This window comes from Hemiscyllium ocellatum, chromosome 48, assembly GCF_020745735.1.
Source record: "Hemiscyllium ocellatum isolate sHemOce1 chromosome 48, sHemOce1.pat.X.cur, whole genome shotgun sequence".
Taxonomy (NCBI): Eukaryota; Metazoa; Chordata; class Chondrichthyes; order Orectolobiformes; family Hemiscylliidae; genus Hemiscyllium; species Hemiscyllium ocellatum.
Window position 1 is genome coordinate 21,728,243 of NC_083448.1, and position 6,000 is coordinate 21,734,242.

A 6,000-nucleotide genomic window follows, 5' to 3' on the forward strand; every position below is an offset into this window, starting at 1 on the left:
GTTAGAAAAGCCAAGTTAAACAGGCACCTGCCCGATACTGGTATCTAAATATCAAAAACTTGAAATTGCTTGCTACCTTTAACTATATGTTATTGCAGTAGGAAGTTCAGAAAAAAGAAGTGAATTTTCAGAGTTCTCAGTCTAAAAGTCCATTTTAGAATGTAGAAAGATAGATCAGGATAATTTCTATGATGGTATGCAGTTAAATATGGTGGAAGACCAAAACAGTCTGGGATCCATGTATACAAATTATCAAAATGCTACAAACAGGTACAGAAAATAATCAAGAAAGTTAATGGAATGCTGGCTTTTATATCTCGAGGACTGTGTGCAAGGAGCAGACATTCAGCTGCAGTTATGCAAAACCCTAGTTAGGTTCCACTTGGAGTGCTGTGAGCAGAGTCAAGATTAGAATGGTGCTGGAAAAGCACAGCTGGTCAGGCAGCATCCGAGGAGCAGGAAAATCGAAGTTTCAGGCAAAAGCCCTTCATCAAGAATCTGCTGTGAGCAGATCTGGACACCGTTGCCTTGGGCAAGATCTATTGATCTTGGAGGAAATACAGCGTAGATTTACAAGAATGATAATGGACTTTAGGGCTGCAAATGTGTTGCTGGTCAAAGCACAGCAGGCCAGGCAGCATCTCAGGAATAGAGAATGGACTTTAGGGGTTGAGTTATGAGAACCGTGTACTAGTTAGACCTTTTTCCTCTGAATTTAGAAAGTTAAAAGGTGATCTGATTGAAGTCTTCAAGCTACAACAGGAAAAGAAGGGTCTTGTGAAACTTGAAATGGTTCAGAAAAGATTGACAGGGATGTTGCCAGGGTTGGAGGGTTGAGCTATGGGGAGAGGCTGTGAAAGCTGAGGCTATTTTCCCTTTAGCATTGGAGGCTGAGGGGTGCTTATAGAAACATGAGGGGCATGGCTAGGGTAAATAGACAAGATCTTTTCCCTGTGGTGGGGGAGTCTAGAACTAGAGGACATAGGTTTAGGGTGAGTGGGGAACGATACAAAAGGGATTTAAGGGACAACTTTTTCACATAAAGGGTGGTGTGTGTATGGAATGAGCTACCAGTGGGAGTGGTGGAGGTGGAAACAATTACAGCATTTAAAAGGTATCTGGTTGGATATATGAATAGGAAGGGTTGAGAGTGGTATGGGCCAAATGCTGGCAAATAGGAAGAGATTAAGTTAGGATATCTAGTTGGCATGGACACATTGGACCAAAGGGTCTGTTGACTCCATTGGGGATTCTTGAACTATAAGACATAAAAGTGGAAGCAAGACCATTCGGCCCATCGAGTCCACTGTGCCATTTAATCATGGCTGATGGGCGTTTCAATTCCACCTACCTGCACTCTCCCCATAGCCCTTAAACCCTTAGCGAGATCAAGAATTTTTCAATATCTGCCTTGAAGTCACACACCATCCTGGCCTCCACTGCACTCTATGGTAATAAATTCCACAAGCCCACCACTCTCTGGCTGAAAAAATGTCGCCTCATTTCTGTTCTAAATTAACTCCCTCTAATTCTAAGGCTGTGCCCGGATCCTAATATCCCCACCATACGGAAAAAACTTCCCAGCGTCCACCCTTTCTAAGCCCTGCATAATCTTGTAAATTTCTATTAGATTTCTCCTCAACCTTCTAAACTCTAATGAATACAATCCCAGAATCCTCAGCTGATCAGTATCTGTTAGGCCTACCATTCCAGGGATCATCTGTGTGAATCTCTGCTGGACATGCTCCAGGGCAAGTACGTCCTTCCTGAGTTGTGAGGCCCAAAAGTGGACACGCTATTCTAAATGGGGCCTAACTAGAGCTTAATAAGGTCTCAGAAGCACATCGCTGCTTTTATATTCCAACCATCTTGAAATAAATGACAACATTACATTTGCTTTCTTAATCACGGACTCAGCCGACAAATCAACCTTTAGAGAATCCTGGATTAGCACTCCCAGATCCCTTTGCACTTATGCTTTATGAATTTTCTCACCGTTTAGGAAATAGTCCATGCCTGTTTTCTTTTTTCCCAAAGTGCAAGACCTTGCACTTGCTCACATTGAATTTCATCAGCCATTTCCTGGACCACTGTCCTAAACTGTCTAAATCTTGCTGCAGGGAGAAAGTGAGGACTGCAGATGCTGGAGATCAGAGCTGAAAAATGTGTTGCTGAAAAAGCGCAGCAGGTCAGGCAGCATCCAGGGAGCAGGAGAATTGACGTTTGTCAGTTCTCCTTCTCCTTGGATGCTGCCTGACCTAAATCTTGCTGCAGCCTCCCCACCTCCTCAGTACTACCTGCCTGTCTGCCTAACGTTGTATCATCGGCGAACTTCACCAGGCTGCCCCCAGTCCCTTCATCCAGATCATTGATATGTAAAGTGAACAGCTGCGGCCTCAGGACTGAACCCTGCAGGACTCCACTTGTCACCAGCTGCCATTCTGAACGAAAGGCAGAGTATGAGAGTTAGAGTCAAACTGTTCAGGAGAGATGTTCGGAAACATTTCTACACAGAAAGGGTTTGCAGCTCTCTTCCAGAATCGGTAGTGGATCCCAGATCAGTTGTTAACTTTAAAGCTGAGATAGTTAGGTTTTAAGCAAAGGTGTTAAGGGATATGAGCCAAAAGCAGGTACATGGAGTCAGGCCATGGAGCAGCCATGACCTCATTGATAGTGGAACAGGATTGGCAGGCTGAATGACCTGACTCCTGCTCCTATGTTCCTGAGGGCCTCTCTGAAGTGTATGGTCGTTGAGAGATTTCATTGTAGTTAAACTGAGACAGAGTGAGTACCTAGAAATTTGGATCAAAGTGGTGGAAAGCGGTGCTTTCATTTATGTTTACTGCAAGTATTGAAGCTTGCAGAGTGCAAAGTGAACAGGACAGGAAATGTTTTTGAGGATCAAATTGCCAAGCTGCACTGAGACCAGTGGCAGTCCAGCCTCATGAGTGGAGGGAAAGCGGCTGGTTGGTGAGTAGGTTAGATCAGTATTTCAAATCTTTAAAGTGAAAGTTGCATATACGTCTCTCGGCTTATTTCTCAAAGATAGAGAGAAAACAGCTTGTGAAGTTTTCATTGTAAGTCTACACTTATTGTAACAGTGACAAAAGGTTAGTGCTACAGCATGGCAGGTCACTAGAGTATCCCAGACAAACATATGTAGGAAGTGTCAGCAACTGCACAAGCTCGATCTCCGAGTTTTGGAGGTTGAGCAGTGACTCGAGTTACTGTTGTGTGTCTGCATGGGAAACATGTATGGGGGGTGGTCACATCGCAAATTCAAAATGTACAAGCAGAGAGGCAGTCTGAGCAAACCAGGCAGGCAGTGCAGGAGTTACCTGAATGATGGGATCATGTTTGCCACTCAGTGTTTCATTTCGGAAACTTGTGATGGCAATGGTATCTCAGGAGGGTGCAGCCAGAGACAAGATCAGGGCACCACATGCAGCTCAGCCCGATGTATCAGGAGGAAGTGGAATGGAAGTGCAATAGTTGCAGGGGATTCTGTACTTAGGATCAGACAGGCATTTCACCGGTGGTACTCCAGCATGGTGTGTTACCCCCTGTGTCCAAGGATGTCATGGAGCACCTGCAGAATGTTCTCCTTGGGGAGGAGTTTCACTCAGAAGTTATGGACCACATGGGTATCAACAACATCGGTTGGGAGATGGCTGAAGTCCTGAACTAGATTTGTAAATGGACTGTGAAGCCTCTGTAAATATAAATAAAGGAAAAGTTGGTGAAAATGAATGTGAATCCATTACAGGCCGTTGGAAAATTTATTATGTAACTGCAAAGATAAATGATTACTTATATCTGTTTTCATTGCAAAAGATAAAAGAAAATCTACCTGAAGTAGTGATCCAATTGACCAGGGAGTGAGGAATTGAAGGAAATGGACATTAGTAAAAAGATTGTACTGGTGAAATTGATGGGCTGAAAACTGACGAGTCCCCAGGACCAGATGGTCTCCAGCCCAGAGTGTTGAAGAAGGCAGCGACAGAGATAGTGAATGCATTGGTGATCATTTTCCAGAGTTATGTAGATTCTGGAGTGCTTTCTATGGATTTGAAGGTAGCAAATGTTAGAATGTGAATGCAAGAGAAAACAGGTAACTACAGACTTATTAGTCTTGCACCAGGAAAAGGATAAATATTCAAATCAATTATAAAAGAATGGGAAAGGTGCACATCTGATTGGTAATAACCTGATTGGACATAGTGAACATGGGCGTACGAATGGGGAATGGTGTTTGGTCAACTTGTTAGAGCATTTTTGAAGATGTTACAAACAATATTGATCCAGGGGAGCTCTTGTATGTGGTATACATAGATTTACAGAAAGTGTTTCTACAATCCTCCATAGGAGGCTAGTTAGAGAAATGAAAGCTCATCAATGAAAGGTATAGATGAATAACTGGCCTACAGGCAGAAAACAGACAGGAGGAGTAAATCAGTAATTTTCATGTTGGCAGGCTGGGACCAGTCGGGTACCACAAGGATCAGTAGTTGGGGTCCCAGCTGTTCACAGTGATTTGAGGAGGGGATCAAATGTCATATTTCTGAATTTGCAGATGATCCAAACCTTAGAGAGGCTGTTCTGAGGTATTGTCAGAGAAGCAGTTGTGAGGGAGTACTGCATTATGGGAGTTGTGTTGATGAACTGATGCAAGGTTCTACAGTAAAGCTTTGTCCCACTGTCCCATGCAATGTTGTCTTGGAGAATGTCGTGAAATACTGGAAGGGGATTGCAAGATGATGATCAATGAGTTGGAGCATTAATGGGCTCCCAGGACCATGATTCAGCAGCACAGGGTTAGTCTATATCCAGCAGAATACATCTTGAAAGATCAAGTTATGAATTCTGAGCTGGAAATAGTGGGAATTCTCATGGCAGGATTGAAATCTCAGAATTACTGCCATGTGCAACAAGGCCATTCAGCCCATCATATCTGCACTAGCTCTCCAAGTGAGCTTCACGAGTCTTGCTTGTCCCCCACTGCGTTTGACATGACCACTGTTCCATTTGATATTTTGGAAATTAACTTCCCCCTTCCTAAGTACTGTACAATGCTTGGAACTCTCTGTAAAATTGCATACAGATTTGTTCATTTACATCCTTCCTTTACCGAGATCGTGACCCTTCCTCTTCCCTTCCTTTGCTCAGCACCCTGTAACCAGGAATACTTAACACTCAGTGCACCCCTTTCTGCAGCCAGCTTTGTTATTGTGACAACATCATAATTTTACAAGGCAGTCTGCTCCTTTAACTCCCCGCTCTTATTGACTATACCCTATGTATGTACAGACATGCAGTTTAACCTTAATTTAGACTTCACGACTTTCTCCCTTACTTTGACTCTGTCTATCAAATTAATATTCTGTCTCACACTGTCTGCTTCTCCTGGCATTTGTACACACCCTATTATTACTTGCTAACATTTCTCTTGCTTTTCACAGCCCTTTCGAACCAGTTTAAACACTTGCCAGCAGAACTAGCAAAATATCCCACACAGATCTCAGATCTGGTGCTGTTCAGATCACTTGCTCAGGTGGCATCTCCCAGAACCAGACCAAGGAATTTGAAACCCTCCCTCCTGTACCATCCATCCAGCCACACAATCTCATCCTCCTATTTTTGTACTTGTTGGAGCATGACATTGACAGTAATCCAGACATCACTCCTTTTAAGGTTCTGCTTGCTAAATTTCTTCTGAGCGCTCTCCATTCTGACTGCAGGACCACATTACTTTGTGTTATAGATACCAATAATGACCATATAGAGTGTCCTGCAACTGCTCTGGGACGATCTTGAGTCTGGCCCCAGGAAGTAGCATATCATTCTGGAATTACATTTACTGCCAAAAGGATTTCTGTCTATCCTCCCTCACCAAATCCCTTGACTACTCCTCTTCCACATTTCTTCCTTTCCTTCTCATGATGCCACAGGCTTGGCTCTTGCTACACTCCTTTGATGAATTCTTACCCTCATGAGTATTTG